This window comes from Mesoplodon mirus, assembly GCF_964341445.2.
Source record: "Mesoplodon mirus genome assembly, chromosome: 2".
NCBI lineage: Eukaryota > Metazoa > Chordata > Mammalia > Artiodactyla > Ziphiidae > Mesoplodon > Mesoplodon mirus.
Window position 1 is genome coordinate 121792253 of NC_138977.1, and position 20583 is coordinate 121812835.

The window sequence follows — 20583 nt, forward strand, 5'->3', positions numbered from 1 at the left end:
GGATGGATACTGTTCTCTGGGGACTGCAAACCTTGCACTCACCCAGCCCGGCTCCTGCATCACCCCTCAGCAGGATGGCCGTGCCCTCCCTGGCGGCCTACAGGGGACAGTCTCGGCCCCTCCCCACCCTGCTCCAGCTCAGGTGTGCCTCGCTTCTCGCAGGACCGAGGGGCAGGCTAGAACCTGGTCTGCTGCCCACTGCAGTTGGGCCTTGGTGCATCCCACACTCTGGTCCACACCTGTGGGGCTGTGGTCAGCGATAAACAGTGATGCTGACCCAGGGTGATGGTTCTCCGGGTTGGGGTCCACACTGAAAGCAGCCTCCTGCTGAGCAAACAAGCCGGCCATGCAGTTGCTCAGTGGACAGTCAGTCAGCATCTTTGAGGCCTTAGACCTCCTCCACGGGTGATGTGTTTCTGTTTCAGACCACAGTCCTGGGTGCTTTACGAGCTGCCTGGGTTTGTGTAGAATACTATCGGGCAAAGATTTTGGCAGTTAGGATCCATCGATTCTCCTGGCCACTCTTCAGACAAATTCCCCAGTCAAATCCACCTTTGTTTCTCCAGAGAAACCGGATCTGTATCTTCAGCCCCCGTCAGTGAGAAGGTGCTGAGTCTGCCCTCCTGGCCGAGATGCCGGAGAGGACCAGGCTGAACATAGCGTCAGATCAGAAAGCGGAGAACCGGGTTCCAGCTTCTCAAAAAAATCAAGCCGTCAGCCTCTTCGGGAGCTAAGTCTTCTTTTCAACATCTCAGTTATTACACACCCCCAAACTTAGTTCCCTAACCTCTGAGAAAACTTCCGGTCCGGTGCTGACAACTGTTGTCAAACCCCCCAAATCTAACTTCAGAAAGGAGTTTATCTGAACATCCTCGGTTCTGTATGGGCTTGGTTCAATGCTTTTATTTCATGCAAAGCAACCGCTGAAGAAGGACAGCCATTTCCTTTGTGCCCAGGAGCCCCTGGCCCCTCCAGAGATGTTTGGATCTATTTATAAATGTGACATACAATGATGCCTGCCTTGGCAAGCGGGTCATACAGAACTTGAATTTGGGGAGGTCGGAACAGATACCTCAGTCTGAATCTGGCCATGATGTCATTTGCCTTCTAATTCCAGGTGGCCTGCTGCCCGGGGAAGCCATCTGAGCCCTTGAGGGAACCAGGGCCCCGTGGGAAATTTTGGTCCCTGAGGACCCCCGCTGGTAGGTTGGGAAACGTCTGGACCTGTAACAGGTCCTGGGGTGGGAAGGCTCCAGCACTCCATTTTGTCAGTTTATGCCCCCAGGGAAGTTCTCAGGCGTTTTAATGGAAATCAGTTTCCCTCTGCCTCACCATCCTCTGCCTTGTCCTTTTAGGCAACAGCACAACCCAGGGCAGAGCAACATGCTTTAACCACCCAGACCCCAGACCCAGATAATCTACAGCTGGGCCTTCTGAAGATGCTCCTGGATGTAATTTGGAACTGTTTTTTTGGCGATTTTTAAGGCATCATTGAGAATAGTAGAAATGACAAAAATATTAGAATCAGACAAGCATTTTTTTAAGGAAAATATAATAGATTCTAAGAAACTGTATGTCTGCTTGGCATTGCTTCCCAGAAAACTCCTGGGATTGATTGTTGCACATATGCTTCGTGACTATCTTGCAAAGTACACAGAGATGGCTGGGGGTCTGCGCCAGTTCAGACAGTGCAGGTCGTGCCAGCCTGGCACCCCTCCGTGTTCAGGTCTTGCTGCTCAGTTAATACCTCAGGTGGAGCACATAGAGAGTATTTTTCTTATTTCATAAAATATGAAATATAAAGTATGAAGTAGATCAGATCAATGAATAAAATACCAACCAAGATGAATGTCAAGTTTGGATTTCAAATTTTAAATATGAAAAAAAGAGTGCATATATGTATAACTGATTCACTTTGCTGTACACCTGAAACTAACACAAGATTGTAAATCAACTATATTCCAATAAAAATTCAAAACAAAACAAAACAAAAATTTTAAATATGGGAGAAACATATTGGCAATTCATGGAAAAATAACTGCGGAGTTGTTAAATAAACCACAGTGTGGTGTGATTAAAAAGCACACATAAACCTGCCCTGCCTGCCTGAGCAGCTATGTCCTCCTTGAGGGTGGGTCCTGTTCACATTGTCACATCTGTTCCTACACCAGTGCCGGTCACACGCTGGGGGCTCAGCCGTTTCTGGCGGTTCCTGCCTCAGCCCTTGTGGGCTGGAGGGAGAGGGACAGTCCTGACGCCAAGGTGGGTCCCAAAGGCTGGGAGGAGAAACGCTCGGTGTCCCCTGTGAGAGGCAGTGCAGCAGCTGGAGGACCGAAGGCCTGCACTGAGTTTAGGGACAAGTCGGTGCTCGCCCAGGTGACAGCAGCCGGAGGGGCTCCCGGTGGAGCTGTGCAGAGGGGCCCGTTTGCAGGTCCAGGTGGCTGACCTTGGCAGACACAGTGCTCAGCGAACAACCACGGGCTCCTCTACATTTTCCTCTGCGGTTGGTTGAGTTCAAGGGACCAGATCTAAAACGGATGTGTCACCTCACGGCCATGGATGTTACGAGCTGGTGTGTCTCCTCCATCCCTCTGAAATTATCGAATATATATATATATATACACATATATAGTCTCTGTCCCTGGTTCCAGTCACAGAACTCCTAAAATCCAGGTAACTTCCTAAGTGGTAAGAACACTTGGAGCATCCTTTGATCTAATATTTGGTCTCTGACTTCGGTTCCCGACACAGATCTCTTAAATCCTGTGGAATTTCCTGGGCGATAGGCATGTCTGCTGTTCTAATGAGGCGACTTTTGTGGGTTCCTGGGTGGCTTCCAGATGCGGGCTGGTCACGAGAAAGGTCAAGCCATTCCAATCATGCTTAGAATGTCCAGCCCTACCCCTACAGCCTCCGGGAAGGCCAGAGAGCTGGAGATGGAGTCAATGATTGATCTTGCCTGTATGATAAAGCCTGTATAAAGACTCCCAGAGTGTGGGGTTCTAAGAGCTTCCAGGCTGATGAACACATCTACGTGCAAGAAGGTGGTGCCCCCCGACTCCACAGGGACAGAAACTCCTGTGCTCGGGACCCTTCTGGACCTTGCCTTACGTGTCTCTTCATCTAGCTGTTCATTCATATCTTCTACTATCTCCTTTTTAACAGACCAGCAAATGTAAATGTTTCCCTGAGTTCTGTGAGCCATTCTAGCAACTGATCAAATCCAAGGAGGGGCTCATGGGAACCTCTGATTTTCAGCTAAGTCAGACAGAAGGTGTGGGTCACCTGGGGACCAACTACGGGTTCCTGGCATCTGAAGTGGAGGCAGTCTTGTGGGACTGAGCCCTTAACCTGTGGGGTCTGATGCTAAATTTCAGGTAGACAGGGTCAGAACTGAACTGCTGGACACCCAGCTGGTGTCACAGGTTTTCCTGGTGTGTGGAAAACCTACATTTCTGGTGTCGGGAGTGTTGTGAGTGAGTGGTATCGTGAGAGTGAAGGTGAAACACGCAGGGAATGATTTTCTCCAAGGAAACCCTCCCTTCCCTTCTCCTTGTGTCCTGGAAGCTATGTGTCGTGATGGCTGTGTCACAAGATGAAGGGATCTGGTATCTCTGACTCATGCTGGGAGGACAGTCCCTCTTTGTTTGAGTGAGAAATAGACTTCTATTGTTTTTAATACTGAGACTTTTTTTTTTTTTTTTTTTTTTGCGGTACGCGGGCCTCTCACTGCTGTGGCCTCTCCCGTTGTGGAGCACAGGCTCCGGACGCGCAGGCTCAGTGGCCATGGCTCACGGGCCCAGCCGCTCCGTGGCATGTGGGATCTTCCCGGACTGGGGCACGAACCCGTGTCCCCTGCATCAGCAGGCGGACTCTCAACCACTGCGCCACCAGGGAAGCCCCTAATACTGAGACTTTTACAATTGAAGTAGAGTTGATTTACAATGTTGTGTTAATTTCTCTTGTACAGCAAAGTGACTCAGTTATACACATATATACATTCTTTTTTCATATTCTTTTCCATTATGGTTTATCATAGAATATTGAATATAATTCCCTGTGCTCTACAGTAGGGCCTTGTTGTTTATCCATCCTATAGATAATCGTTTGCATCTGCTAATCCCAAACTCCCAATCCATCCCTCCCTCACCCCCCTCCCCCTTGGCAACCACAAGTCTGTTCTCTATGTCTGTGAGTCTGTTTCTGTTTTGTAAATAAGTTCATGCATATCATTTTTTTAGATTCCACATGTAAGTGATATCATATGGTATTTGTCTTTCTCTGTCTGACTTACTTCACTTAGTATGACAATCTCTAGCATTCATGTTGCTGCAAATGGCATTATTTCATTCTTTTGTATGGTTGAGTTGTAAATATTGAGATGTTTGGATTTGTCTACTATAGAAGCTGGTGGTTCCTTGTTCTGTCTAATACACTGACCAAGTAGGAAGTGTTTACAGGGACTATTGTCTTATCCAGATGTGATGAAAGGCAGCCTGCTCAGATTTCCCTACTTTTCTAGAGAATGAGGATTGTCACCTTGGTTTCATCTATCTGCTTTACTTGTTCAAGCTCCTTTGGTCAGATTGTCTTTAATAAAAGGCTTCTGCTGTTTTTTCAAAGGGCATAAAATAAATGAAATTTTCTAGCATTTATGGAGGGCTTGTGAAGCCCCCAGTGTGCATCTTGCTTCATCTTCCCAGCAACCCTATGACACAGGTGCTGTTACCAACCCCATTTTTCAGGTTCAGAAGCTGAGGTGACAGAGGCAGGTGGCTCCCCTGGGCACAGTGGAGGTAGGTGGGGAGCTAGGTTCTCAGCCCTAGTCCATCTGACTGCAGAGCCCTCTCTCCTGATGGCTAAGTGACTCCGCTGATCTCATTTATCCTCCACTAATGCTTGAGTCCCCAACAAGTGTCTTCCATAGTATCTCTGGTAGAGCCCTCAAACACATTTCTGGTCCATTTTAATTTGCCAGAAAGTTCTTTATCCTGAGGTGAAATCTTAGTCCCAGACCTCCAGTAAATGAATCATGAAGCATTCATGAGTCATCGTTGTCCTTCTACACTATATTCTGTATGCACCTTTCCATTTTATTTATTTATTTATTTATTTGCGGTAGGCGGGCCTCTCACTGTTGTGGCGTCTCCCGTTGCGGAGCACAGGCTCCGGACACGCAGGCTCAGCAGCCATGGCTCACAGGCCCAGCCGCTCCGCGGCATGTGGGATCTTCCCGGACCGGGGCACGAACCCATGCCCCCTGCATCGGCAGGCGGACTCTCAACCACTGCGCCACCAGAGAAGCCCGCCCCTTTCCATTTTAAGAAGACAAAGAATCTGCACAGGAAAAAGAAAGAGCTAAAGGAGAGTTTCCAACCAGCCGTCCATTGCAGAGAGAGGCATCACACAACAGAACTGGTGAGTATTACGTAGTGCATTTCAAAGTCATGGTGAGGGGTGCATGGTGATGTTCGCCATTGGTCTCAGGATCTTGTGCTGTGCTTTTGTTGCTATTTGAACATCCTGTACATCGAAATTATTTTTCGAAACATCTTTATCATGAACCATAGACAATTGTATTCTTCGGAATCACCTTTGGGGTTTATAGCAGGTGGCTTTCACAGAACGTAATATATTTTCTTCCATGTGAATAAGTCAAATGAAGGAGTGGATTCTGCAGCTCTGTCAGTAAAGGTATGATCTTGGGACACTCACTTACCTTCGCTAGGGCCTTGTAAATGTGCTCTCAGCTTCCAAGACTAACGGGATGTGGTGTAAGGAATATCTAAGCAGCCTCTGAATTTCAGAGGACCCATGAGGGAATATTTTTTATATTTAATCCCACCTCCACCGCTCCTAAACCCCACCAACAGGGATTCTAATTTAACTTTGCAGTCTTGATCAGAAGGCTCGGATACTTTTCCTCTACTATCTATGCTTTTTAATCAAGATTTCTTGATGACCTGTGTCCGTGTGTTTAATCTCTAGTAGTGAGAAGTTAGGGAGCACAGTTCACAAGACCACTTTCCCTTTGGACTCTAGTAGTGAGAAGTTAGGGAGCACAGTTCACAAGACCACTTTCCCTTTGGACACTTGAGTTTGGTAATTCTCTAGAAGGATTCACAGAACTCATTGAAAGCTGATATACTCATGGTTACAGTTTATAACAACAAAAGGATGTAGATTAAAATCACATAAGTGGAGAAGCGCATGGGCAGAGTCCAGGAGGGAGGGCTCCTGACTCGGGACTTCCAGTCTCCTCTCCCCATGGAGCCATGAACAGTGCTAACTCCTCCCAGCAACTATGTGTGACAGTATGCGAGGAATATTGCCAACCAGGGAAGTTCACCCAAGCCTTGGTGTCCAGAGCCTTTATTGGAGCTCCAGGGTCAACTGTCCGTGTGGCTGACCTCGGTCTCTAAACCTTCTGGAGGTTGAGCTGTTACTGCATGACTCAAAAGCCCCCCACCATCAACACACTGCTAGACACTCCAAAACCCCGGCTCAACAAAAGCCCCACTCATTGGTAGGGCATTCCAAAGGCTTAGAAATTACCCACCAGGGGGTGAGGGCAAAGGTCAGCCCTCCTACTGGTCAAGGTTAAAATTCTTACTACATATGCAGAAATGTTTTCTTTTAGATAAGCTTGCAAACACCAGTCTTTTTTTTTTTTTTAAATCTTGTTTTCTGTTTGAGACAAAACAGTCAACGGCTTCATCCACAGTAAATGCACTTTGAACACCTGCTATTGTGCTTGGAGAATCCTGTGTTTATTGTTGACATATTTTACCTTGCCATATCTCAGCCATGTCTTCTCTATCAGCAGGTCATGGCATGTGACATGTTACATGCACCAGCAGCACACATGGATGGAGTTGTGGAAGGGTTACCATCCCTTGACCACAGAGTGGTCAAGGCTTAAGCTGGCTTCTGACCAGTACTGTTATTTTGGTCGTGTTTGCCAATTCCCAGGGTTCTGAAAAGAAGGCATGATGAGATGCAGAACAATGTCAGCAGCCTCAAAATCTGCAGTTGATTTGTCACTGTCACTCGATTCCCTTTCACATACCCGTTTTCTCCTTCTCTCCAGGCTCAGAAAATGGGCAACACTCTGGCTCCACAAGGCTAGGACCTCTGCCTGTGCGTGAGGTCTCATTTATCCCACTTTTAGCCCCTTTCTCTCCTCGATTTCTTCCCTTCTCCAAATATGAACAAGTTACCCCTGTCTCTGATAAACATTTTTATTTGACCTAATTATATCCCAATTTTCTGTTAGAGTAATTTATTTGTTTGTTTATTAGATTAAACACAAGCCAAAGATTTATTTAACTCATGATTGAAGGAGCCAGTGAGCTGAGAGAGCTGTTTCAAGGGGCTATGGGAGATACAGAAGTATTTATAGGCACAGAAAGAATGCTGGAAGATTACAAAATTCCATACAAATTGGTTAATGTTCTATAGTGGAATAATAACTTTTGGAGTCTTCTTTTCTGTAAGGTATAAATCATTTGCATCTCTACAGGACAAAATTCTTTGGATAACAATAATTTGTGAGTGATATTAGCAAAATTATTTTGTACCTATTTCTGTTAAGCCACATACAAAATATCTTTTCTGATCACAATTGAATAAAACTAGAAGTCAATAACAAAATGAAAACTGGAAAATTCACAAATATATGGAAATTAAACAATACTCTCAAACAACCAATGGGTCAAGGAAAAAATTACAAGTGAAATTAGAAAATATCTTGCAAGAAATGAAAATGAAAACAAAACATAATTATGGGAGGCCAAAACTTATGGGAGGCAGCAAACACAATGCTAAGAGGGAAATCTCTAGCTGTTAACACATTTAAAAAGGAAGATCTCAATTCAACAACCTAACTTTACAGTTGAGAAAAAGAAGAAAAAACTAAACCCAAAGCTAACAAAAGGAAAGAAGTCATAAACACTAGAGTGGAGATAAATAAGATGGAGAATAGAAAAACAATAGAAAAAAATCAGTGAAACCAAAAGTTGGTTCTTGAAAAAGATGAACAAAATTGACAAATCTTTTCTTTCTATATAAATTTATTTATTTATTTATATTTATTTTTGGCTGTGTTGGGTCTTTGTTGCTGTGCACGAGCTTTCTTTTAGTTGCAGTGAGCCGGGGCTACTCTTTGTTGCAGTGTGTGGGCTTCTCATTGTCGTGGCTTTTCTTGTTGCAGAGCATGGGCTCTAGGCGCATGGGCTTCAGTAGTTGTGGCATGTGGGCTTAGTAGCTGTGGCTTGCGGGCTCTAGAGCTCAGGCTCAGTAGTTGTGGCGCACGGGCTTAGCTGCTCCTCGGCATGTGGGATCTTCCCAGGCCAGGTCTCGAACCCATGTCCCTTGCACTGGCAGGCAGATTCTTAACCACTGCGCCACCAGGGAAGCCCAAAATTGACGAATCTTTAGCTAAATCGATTAGGAAGAAAAGGGGAGAGAAGAAAAGTCAAGTTACGAAAGTCAGAAATGAAAGTGGGGCTGTTACTACTTATTTTATAGAAATAAAAAGGATTATAAGAGAGTAGTAGGAACAATTGTATGTCGACAAATTGAATAGCCTAGGTGAAATTTACAAATTCCTAGAAACACACAACCTACTGAGACTGAATCATGATGAAATAGGACATAAAAATAGACCTCTAACTAGTAAGGAGATTGTATCAGTAATCAAAAATCTTCCAACACAGAAAAATCCTGGGTCAGATTGCTTCTCTCATGAATTCTACCAAACATTTAAAGAGGGATTACCACCAGTCCTTCTCAAACTGGGCTGAAATATTGAAGAGGAGGGAACACTTCCTAACCTGTTCTATAAAACCAGAATTTCTCTGATACCAAAGCCAGACAAAGACATTACAAGAAAAGAAAACTACACACCTTTACTTTTGAATATTATGTAAAAACCCCTAACAAAATACTAGCAAACCAAAATTAGCAGCATGTTAAAAGGATTATACGCTGTGACCAAGTGGGATTGTGGGATTTATTCTCAGAATGCAAGGATGGCTCAACATATGAAAATCAATTAATGTAATATATATTAACAGAATGAAGGAAACAAATTGCATGATCATCTTAACTGATTCAGAAAAATATTTTTGACAAAATTCAACACCCTTTTATGATAAAAAGACTCAATAAACTAGTAATGGAAAGAAACTTCCTCAAATCCATAGTGTTTCTATACAATAATAATGACAATCCAGAAAGGAAATTAAGAAAACAATTCTATTTACAATAGCATCAGAAATAATAAAATTCTTAGGAATAAACTTAATCAAGGTGGCAAAGGACTTGTACACTGAAAATTATAAAACATTGCTTAAAGAAATTAAAGAATATACAAATGAGTGGGAAGACATCCTTTGTTCACAGATTGAAAAGACTTAATATTGTAAGATGCCAATACTACCCAAAGTGATCTACAGATTCAATGCAATCCTTATCAAAATTCCAATGATATTTTTCCAGATATAGAAAAACTCATCTTAAAATTCAAGGAACCCTGAACAGCCAAAGCAATCTGACAAAGAAAAACAAAGTTGGAGGACTCACAATTCTGGATTTTAAAACTTATTACAAAGCTACAGTAATTTAAAAAAGTGTGATACTGGCATAAAGACATATATATCAGTGGAATAGAATAGACAGCCCCCAAATAAACCCTTTCACATAAATAAACCTTGGCACAAGGGTGCCAAGACCTTTCAATATGGAAAAGACAGATTTCTCAACAAATGGTGCTGAGAAAACTGGATACCCTCATGCAAAAGAATGAAGTTGTACCCTTACCTTACACCATATACAAAAAATCAACTCAAAATGGATCAAAGAGTTAACTGTTAGAGCTAAAACTGTAAAACTCCTAGAAGAAAACGGAAAAGCTTCATAACATTAGCTTTGGCAACAATTTCCTGGCTATGCCACTGAAAGCACAAGCAACAAAAGAAAACATACATAAATTGGACTTCATCAAAATTTAAAATTTTGTGCATCAAAGTACACTATTAACAGAGGGAAAACACAACCCATGGATTGGGAGAAAATATTTGCAAACCATATGTCTGATAAGGGGTTAATATCCAGAATATATAAAGAATTCCTGCAACTTAACAACAATTAAAACAACCTGATTTAAAAATAGGCAAAATACTTAAATAGACATATATCCAAATAAGATATACAAAGGCCAGTAAGCACATGAAAAAAATGCTCTGCAGTCTACATTAATGACTGTTAGGGAGATACAAATCAAAACCACTATGCGATACCACTTCACACCCATTAGGAGTATTGGCAAGGATGTGGAGAAATTGGAATCCTTGTGCATTGCTGGTGGGATTGTAAAATGGTGAAGCTGCTGTATAAAACACAGAATCACTATATGACCCAGCAATTCCACTTCTGGGTATACACTCAAAAGAATTGAAAGCAGGGACTTGGACAGATATTTGTACACCCATGTTCCCAGCAGCATTAGTCATAATAGCCAAAAGGTGATAACAACACAAATGTCTATTGACGGATGAATGGATGAACAAAATGTGGTCTACAAAATGTGGAATATTATTAAGCTTTAAAAAGGAAGGAAATTCTAATACATGCTACAAAATTGATGAACTTTCAAGACATTATGCTAATTGATATGTCAGTCACAGAAGGATAAATACCCTGTGATTCCACTTATATGAGGTGGAATTTGACTTAGAATAGTCAAAAGTCATAGAGATAGAAAGCAGAATGGTGGTTGCCAGGGGCTGGGTGAGGAGGGAAAGAGGAGTTAGTGTTTAATGTGTATGGAGTTTGAGTTTGGGAAGATGAAAAAGTTCTGGAGATGAGATTCACAGCAATGTGAATGCACTTAATGTCACTACAATTAAAATGGTAAAATTTGGGTTACATATATTTTACCACAATAAATAATAATTTGCATTTTTACAAGTTAACACCAATCCTTACACAATTAAAAAAATTTTAATCAATAACTAAGCAAGATACATACCACTAGCGCAGGGTTTCCCAGCCTTGGCACTACTGATATTTTGGGCCAGATGATTAATTGTTGTGGGCATTGTCTTGTGTATCGTAGGGTGTTTAGCAGCATCTCTGCCCTCTTCCCACTAAATGCCACTAGCACCCCTCTCCCCTTGTGACAACCAAAAATGTCTTCAGACATTGCCAAATGCCACATCTCTATTGGTTGGGAACCACTAATAAGGCTTCTGGAAATTCTGACTTAATCTCTGATATTGGATGTTGTCTAAGCAGCATCAGCTTGGAAGTCTATAGCCATAAATTTATTCCTTGAGCTATCGATCATTAGAAGTTTCTGGTGGAGTCCTTTGCACCAACATCCTTTAGACCATCATCCTCTGCTGTAATCCAGCTTCCAGAGTCTGTAGTTTAGAGCAGAGCAAGTCCATACCTCAGAGAACTGATCTCGTTTACGGTGTGCATGAAATATTTACGTGATTGACTTGAGTTCATAGACAGACAAGACTATTAAGCGCCCCACCCTCACAAAGACTGTTAACCTCAAGCCTTTACTGTATTTCATGTGGCAGAGAAAGATTCTCATCATCTTCCTATATGCTTAGACCATAAAGCCAGATTCCTAATCATCGCTGCCAGTGGGGAATAAATTATTCGCCACATGCAAATCAGAACCAGAAACAAACTAGTCTAAGGACCAGAAATAGAACCAAAAATCATGGGACAGGGGTGGAGTGAAGAGAAACAGAGAGTCAAAGAGGTGAATTCTATCACCACTTGGGATTCACTCCAGGCACCAATATGTTCCTGGGCTTACCTGGCCTAGGAGGTGCACCCTTTTGGGCAATGACGCTCTGAAAGTTGGATCCACTTGGACATCACAATGGGATCTCCAAAACTGTCAAAGTCCCAGATGCGTACGTTGAAGCTCCAACCCCAATGTGACTGGGTTTAGAGTTAGGGCCTGTGAGGAAGTGATAAGGGTGCCCTAATCTGGCAAGGCTGGTGTCCTTATAAGAAGAGGAAGAGACACCAGAGCTCTCTCTCCACCATGTAAGGACACGGCAAGAAAGCGGCCATCTACAAGCCAGGAAGAGAGCTCTCAGCAGAATCTCATCATGCCAGACCTTGATCTTGAATTTATAAGCTCCAGAACTGTGAGAAATAAGTTTCCATTGTTTAAGCACTCCATCTATGGTATTTCGTTATGGCAGCCTGAGCAGACTCATACAGTGTAATGCCCCAAAGTTGTCAGCATGACTTACAAATACAGGAAGAACATGTGTCCAAGATACATTTAGCCCTTCAATGGGGGCCCAGCGTGATGGGCCTGGATTCATCCCCAAGGCCCGGGGTCATCCTGCTGTGCTGCTTTCTAATAAAAAGACCTACCATCTATCGATTGCTTATTAAATGCAGACACAGTTCGAACTACTTCATAAACTGTACTTTTATCTAATCCACACAAGAACTGCTGTTAAGCTTATTTTATACCTAAGATCATTGATGCACAAAGAAGTTAAATTACTTGACCAGGGTCATGGAGTTAGTGGCAGAGCCAAGATTGAAACTCATGCAACCTGGCCCCAGTGTCCTGTATACTTACACCCACACCACGTTGTCTGCACCCTCTCTTCTCTCTGTCTCAGAGTGCCTGGCTGATTATTCCTCTGTTGAATTCCTTTTGTCTTAATCAATCCCTTCTTGCAACATGAGTGTTAACTCTGGAGCCAGCCATACCTGAGTTCTAGTTCTGTCTCTGTTACTTACTAGCTGTGTAATCTTGGTCAAATTATTTATTAGGTCTAGTCCTCAGTTTCCTCATCTGTGAAATGGGTGTAATAGTAGATTCTATTTCAAAGAGTTGCTGTGAGAATTAATTGAGACAATGTAAGGAAAATGTCTGATATATAGTGGGCATTTGATGCCAGTTCTATTAGAAAGCTAATCATATATTGTTTTTCTCTTGAATACAGGATAGGGGCTCTTGTTCTAGGATCCATAAGCCAGCACGGGGAGAGGCTGACAGGCAAGCAAATGTCTTGTGTGTACCTTTATTTTTTTCTGGGGAGAAACCTACAGCTTTTATTATATTCCCAAGAGAGTATCGACCTCCCTGAAAGTTGGGAACCACTGAACTTTGAGTCTGGAGGTTGAGGCCGGAGTCCTTCACATGTCCTGCCCTCAGCACAGCTGGGCCACAGCAGGACCTGGGTCTTTCAGGTCTCCTCCCCTGAGCGCAGCGCTGGGCACACAGAAAGCTTTCAGCAACGTGCATGGAATTGAATTCCATTGGAATTTAGCAGCTATGTCATGGCCTGGGACAGTGACGTCCCTGATGTTACCAGCCTGTCCTCATTCCATTCAAAGATGCCCATGGTTAAAAGATTTCCAGATCACATTTAGTCCAATAACAATATTTCAAAGCTGAATATCCCAAATGCTGCATTGGAAAAGGATACTGATTACATCGATCAAGCTGCACTATGACCTTTATTGCTAGCTGACTACCACATGGGTGGAGGGGATGACTGTGTGTATGGCAAGTCTCTATTATCCCTCTTTGTCCTGACTTCACTGGAGTACCTTAAAATAATAGCAGCTATCATGTAAAGAGTAGAAACGCAAACTATTCATTTTAATTTTTACCCTTCTACTTGGGGTTTGTTATACCCATCCCCAATTCAAAAAGGATTCATACATACATATATATATATATATATATATACACACACATATATATATTTATTTTTTGAAGTATAGTTGAATTACAATGTTGTGTTAGCTTCAGGTGTACAGCAAAGTGATTCATTTATGCATACATATATATGTGTATGTGTGTATACATATGTAGGTGTAATGAATAGATATACATATATACATATACAGTATTCATGTGTATTTAGATATTGATTTCCAATTAAGGTATTTAATATATCTTATGTATCTTATATACCTATATGAGATCTGTGTAGTTTTATATTACACATTTCCTGCAAGTCTCACTGAATTAAAAAGTTCACATTTTACATGAATTCTGGAAAATAAATAACAATTTTCAAACATTTAAAAAAGCATTTAAGTCAGCTTCCAAAATACACATGACACAAAAGGATCAAATCCATAAGACAGGATATCAGAGTGAGGAAAAGAAAAAAATATAAAACAGAATAAAACTGTGGTATGTTAATGTACAAAACTGGGACACAAATTTGGCTCTATACTTTATAGCAGCTGAAGCAAAGAAAAAAACCAAAAACAAACAACCCCCCCCAAGAATTCCAGTGTCCAAAATGTAAAAAACTAGTCAGCTCGTCAATAAAAGCCCGAGACGAATTTCTGCCATGAGTTGTCACAGGGGGTCACAGGCGAAGCGTGGACCAGGTCACCTCCCTTCATGGATCTAAGAGTTCCGTCTGCCTGTTTCTGGTCCAGTGCTTCAGGGAAGCTGATGCCCTGACACTAAGTGCAATTCAGAAAAAGCAATTCTGTGAGGGGCCAGAGCAGTGCTCTTGAAGTACTGTTTTCTAGTAAATTGGCTAGAAGGCAAGGGAAAAAAAAATAGACTTTGGAATCCTAGAGCAATGGAGAGAGTGCATATTCATTAGCAACCCTCCATGAAGGATATTTTCTTGCTCCCCAGCCTGGCACTGTTTTCTAGGGGGAAAACCTGAAGCGTAGGGAGTCTGTGCTGCTCAACTAAGAATGTCATCCTCTCATGAATATTCTGAAGCCTCAGAAAATGATCGGTTTCCTGATGTGCATGGTGACGGGCTGATGGAGTATGGGCAGTGTGGTTGAGAATGCCTTCAGAAATGCACACAACTAGGCAGCCCAGGGCTCAGCAGTCCACCACACAGAGCAAGACAGACGGAATTCGAGCCTGGGCACGCCCTCAAGGCAGGCATTCCGGATGCTGCCGGAGGACACACACGTAGAATTCTGTTCTGACGAATTGCCATGGTTATCACACCGCTTTTCTGGATTTGATGGCTTATTATCGAGTAGTCAGGAAATTGGGGATATTTTGGCTTCTCTGTTAGATGGAACCGAGAGTGGGAACAGCAGGGAAGGGGAGTTTTCTGGAGGGAGACAGAGGCACTGCTGGAAGTGGAGGGGGGGAGGGAGGGGGAAAGTTGGGGGGCCATGCAGGAGAGGCCCTAGAAGATAAGAAGCTGCAGCAGGGGAGGAAGGGCAGAGGACAAGTGTTGCTCTGGTCTGAATGTCCACGTCTCCCTAAAATTCATATGTGAAGCCTACTCCCCAAGGTGATGGTATTAAGAGGTGGGGCTTTTGGGGAGCCCTCGTGAATGGGATTCCTGCTCTAAGAGAAAAAGCCCCAGAGAGCTCCCTGGCCCCTTTGCCCACCATGTGAGGGCCCAGTCTGTGAGAGGGAGGAAGCGGATTCTCCCCAGAACTCGACCATGCTGGCGGGCACCTTGATGTCAGCGCTGTCAGAAATAAATGTCTGTCGATGTTAAGCTGACCAACTTGTGGTACTTTGTTATAGTGGCCCGATCGGACAGAGACGGGTCTTCACCTGAGAGCCTGTCCCAGGGCTGAGTAGCCTCTCAGGGAAGAGCTCAGCTGGTGGTCCAGGTCAGGGTCTGTGGTCAGTGGGGGCCAGCACAGAGCATCTTTGCCTCTTCTCAGGAAGTGAAGGACTCCAGAAGCCCCTGAGATAAGCAGGGGTCTGGACACCCTCACTGCTGCATAGACAGGGTGTGTTCTGCACTGAGGCTGGGGTTTGCTGTTTGGGAACCCTCTTCCCGTGAACAGGGCTCCAGGCTACCAAGTTGGGGGTATTTCCTCCAGGCTTCTTGGTAGGAACTCAAGCTAAATACTTCGTTGTTTTCAATGCAGATTCTTGATTTTTCCTGTGGCCGGTATGGCCTTGAGACAAAAGGTTATGACCACCAGGACTAATCCAGTGACACAAAGGCTTTGCCCAGAACTTGTCCACATAAAAGGAACTGTTCATATGCATTTTTCTACATGATAGTCCCTGGCTACATCCACTGTAGACAAGAAGGGAAAGAGGGCAGTTAAACAGTACTGAGCTGCACTTGAGGATTTTTTGGTTTTAATATTGTTTTGCTTTGCCCTCATTGAGCAGTCTAGACCAGCCTGTGGCTCTGACAGTCCCCTCTGGGGTCACGGGAGGGGCTTCCCCAGCAGTCGTGCAGGGGGCGGGGCTGAGGGTGCAGTAACTAGCCGGGCCTGCTCGGGCTGCAGACCCCTTGTTTGGATCAGGTCCTCTCTCTCTGCAGGGCCACAAAGGGGGCTTGATGCTTGTGAGTGTGCCTCCATCCCCGACCAAGGTGATGAGGGGAGGGGGATGGACATGTGAGACACCATCTGATGGACATGATTGCCCTAGCCAGTGATTGCATGTGGGCAGCCAGGCTCAAGGATGACCCTGACATTTTGACCCTGTGACTGGGAGAATGAAAATGCTGTTAACAGAAATAGGGAAAGGAGACAAAGGGATTGGTGGGGAGAGCAAGATGGTAAATATGAACACTGAACATGAGCTGTTGGCAAGCTATGCACCAGGGGAGAATGGCCAGTGAGCTGGACGGTGGTCTGCAGGGTGGGGGCCATGGAGGTATTGATGCCCCGGTAGAGAGCAGTAATCACTGCTATGTGGTCCCTTGTGCAGAGATGGCAGGCGGAGAGAGGTGAGGAAAGAATGAGGAATCCTTAGTTTAAGAAAGAGGAGGAGGGCTTCCCTGGTGGCGCAGTGGTTGAGAGTCTGCCTGCTGATGCAGGGGACACGGGTTCGTGCCCCGGTCCGGGAGGATCCCACATGCCGCGGAGCAGCTGGGCCCGTGAGCCATGGCCGCTGAGCCTGCGCGTCCAGAGCCCGTGCTCTGCAACGGGAGAGGCCACAACAGTGAGAGGCCCACATACCACAAAAATAAAAATTAAAATTAAAAAAAATTTAAAAAAATGAAAAAAGAAAGAGGAGGAGGAGGAATAGGAAGCTGCTAAGGAAACCGGAAGCCCATCAGAGAGGAGGAAGGAGTCAGGACAGACTAGTGTATCGAACGAAGTGCTCGATTGCTCTCAGAGAAATCAACTCTGCTCATTTCAGCAGAAAAGACACAGATTTAAAGGTCACTTGGGTGGCTTCCAGAATCTCTGGAAGAGGTCTGGGGCTCTGAGAGGAAGAACATCAATGGAGACCAATGGGGCTTGCATCGCTGACACTATTGGCTCTGGACGCTGGCATTTCTGCAAGCACTGGGGTCACTGCGGCTCCAGGAACTAGGTTCTGAAACTGGCATTTCAGCCAAAGAGAGACCCTCCTGGTCCTTGCTTCTCTGCACCAGCAGACCCTGATTCTAAGCCTGGGGGCAGGAGTATCTGATTAGCAGAATTTAGGCCTCAGGACTACTCTAGCTGCAAGGGAGGCTGGGGGAAATATAGCATCTGTAGCTTCCACACTGGGAGATAGGTTTGTAAAAAGGGTAGAGGGAATAGGGGACTCCTGAGTCTTGTTTGTGTTTGGAGAGAGAAGGAGAGGGAAAAGGCGAGGGAGGGGGAGGGAGGGAGGGAGAGAGACAGAGACAGAGAGAGGCGAAGTCCAGAGACGAATGGGAAGATGGAGGCTGATGGAGGGAGCCCCGGCTGAGAGGGGTCAGGAGAGGCAGGAGGCGAGCATATGACATGGAAAGAACAACTTGGGAGGAAGGAAGGGTGAAGTCAGGGAAGCTCTTGGAAGATCGCCTCCCTTGGCTCAGAAGGATACGACTGACACAGGATGGGATGGCACCCTGAGGGGAGGGAGTGATGGTGCCAGGGGCGGCAGGTGGCAGGGCTCTGGAAGTAGGGAGTGCAGGAAGTTCAGCCCAGCACCCCAGAAAGAGGACAGCCTGCAGGGTTTGCCACTTTGTGAGGCTGCCATCCCAGTGCTGCCAGACTTAGTCAGTAGCAGGCTTCTTATGTGGAATCTGTATGTCTAGGTAGCAAATCTCTATTATCTTTCTATGATCTTTCAGGAGTCCGGCATTGACCTTCCTTTCTATTGGCTCCGACTCTCCCTCATGGAGGGGCCCGCCCAGGGTTGCCTCTCACTGAAGGCTCCTTCTACCAAAGTCCTCTCCTCTCCAGGCGGGGACCCTGCTGCCCAGCCTCTGAGGTCCCTTTGCTGCCTGCCCATTTTCTACTCTCTCTGCTTCTTCTGTGAGCTCCTTAGGCCAGTCCTAAAGTTTCCCTCTTGCTTCAGAAACCAGTTGCAAGTCCACAACATTTGCCACAGTTGTGTCTTGTAATCTCTGCTCGTTGGTCCTGATTCTACCTGCAGAACAAATCAATACCGTCATCCACACGGGCAGTCCTTCAGTGCCGTATGAACAGAGGATTCTCTGGAGGAAAGGTTTACCTCCCCTGATATAGAAATACAACTTTGTAGTTATTGCTTATGATTGTGTTCAATTTCTTAACAGCCATACTTTACTTACAGTCAAATAGATCCCAGAAGACTTCCCCTCACAAATGCTGTCAAATTAAATCTTTCTCATCCTGTTATTCTTCCAAACACAAAGATGAATATATAGATGGGCATATGTTGTTTTGTCTGCCTACCGTTCCCTCCTCTGGGAAGCCACTTCTTCCTTGTTCCCTGTGGTTCTCCTGGCAATTTCAGCCTCCCACCCTATCCCCATTTACAGGGATGGGCACATGACCCATGCCTGGCCAATCACATCACCTCCTACCCCTGGCAACAGCTAAGCATGTGACAAGAATCTGTCTCTATAATTGGAATACCAAGAAGTGCTCTTTTGCTGGTGGTCCTCAGCGAAGACAACATAAGCTTGGGGTACAAGTGGCGCTTTCTCCAGCTGTGTGCAGGAAGTCCATTGCAGTGCGAGAAGAGGCCAGCCCTCTTCCCACCCTCACCCCCCAGGAAAGCAGAGGTCAAAAAACCAAGAGAAAGAAGTAGAGTCCCAGTGACATTGATGGATCCCCGGGTCTAGGTCTGCTGGAGCCAGTAAATATTCTTTCTGTTTAAGCTAGTTGAATCGGGTTTTCGTCACTTCCAAGTGGGTGAGCCCTGACTAATAATAACACTTTACAAAATTAGAATGAATGTAATCCACTTAACTGTGCAAAATAGGGAAAAGTAAAACAAAACAAAAAAAAATCATTCCTAACCCTATTTTTCAGTTATACAAAAAATGGTATCGTACCTTATATACTTTGTGCGTGTGTGCTTGTGATTGTAAGATACAGCCGCACATTCCTCCATCCAGTATGAATGCCCCTTTGCAATATAAGTTTGCCGCTGCTACTCCCCGTGGAGGGGTGGAATTTCTCTCTCTCTGGATCTCGGCTAGCCTTGTGACTTATTTGAGCATTAGAATGCAGCAGAAGAGATGTATATGACCTTCAGAGGGCTTCCAACTTCTGCTATTAACCTCTTGGAAGAAAGGGCCAGGTGAAGAAGCCAGGCTAACCTCTTGGAGGATGAGACCGCAAGGAGGAGATCAAGACAGCCCATCCCACAGCCAGCCTCAGTGCCAGGTGTGTGAGTGAGGCCATCTTGAACCTTCCAGCCCAACTCTCCCTCCAGCTGAATGCAACTGTTTAAATGAGTCTAAAGCAGCAGAGGAACTGCCCAGCTAACCCATAAAATCGTGAGAAATAATACACCGTAGTTGTTTTAAACCACAACAGGTGGTTAATTATGCAACCAAAGCTAACTGAAACAGATTGTGTTCAGAATTTTTCGTGTAACTGCACATCGTCATTTCCCCCACGTTATTAATATCAATATTAAGGTTCTTTTGTTTGTAACCATGGGAAACCAGTTTAAATAAAAGGGGGATACATTAGAAGGTTCTTGGGGGTATTTCAAGCTACAGAAGGTAAAGTTGGGGAGGGGAGAAGTCAGGGCCACCATGGGGGTGTCAACAGTAGGAGGTCACAAGTGTCTCTCCAGAAAACTGCCATTAACAATGAATGTTAATGACTTCTGGACAACTAAACTTCAAGTTCTCAGAGTAGGCTTGGGCCGCGCGTCTACCTCTGGATCTTTTGGCTATGATGGGGGGCGGGGCAGGATGCAGAGACAGGAGACAGAAGGGCAAACAGCCCTGAGTCGGTGGACATCCAGGATGGTGGCCGGAACCGTGTAACTCATCACGGCCCCGGGCCTTTTTTTCAATTGCTAATGTTTTGATTTCCCCGAACTTCTTTTCTCTCAGATCTTTTTTGTTACTAATGTATCCAGGCTCCTTTTAATAAAGGGGAAGAATCTGCATGGGGCCACGTTGGAAACTGTAACAACCAGAGCAACGTTGTATACTTAGCACAACGCAACTGAGTCCGCCAACGTTTTCTGTGCAAACGAGTCTCTGAGAGGGTGGCTTGGCAGTTTGAATCAATAGCTTCAAAAACGTTCGGGGTGTAGACGAGAAAGGAGTTGTACCAAAGCGTTGAAAAGGGGTTAAAGCCAGAGTAACAGGTGTTGTGAACAGAGGAGGAAGCAAGAGCCAACGTGCGGACTTGGGGTTGTTTCTGGGGAGCGCGGCCGGCGCAGGTGTCGGGAGGAGA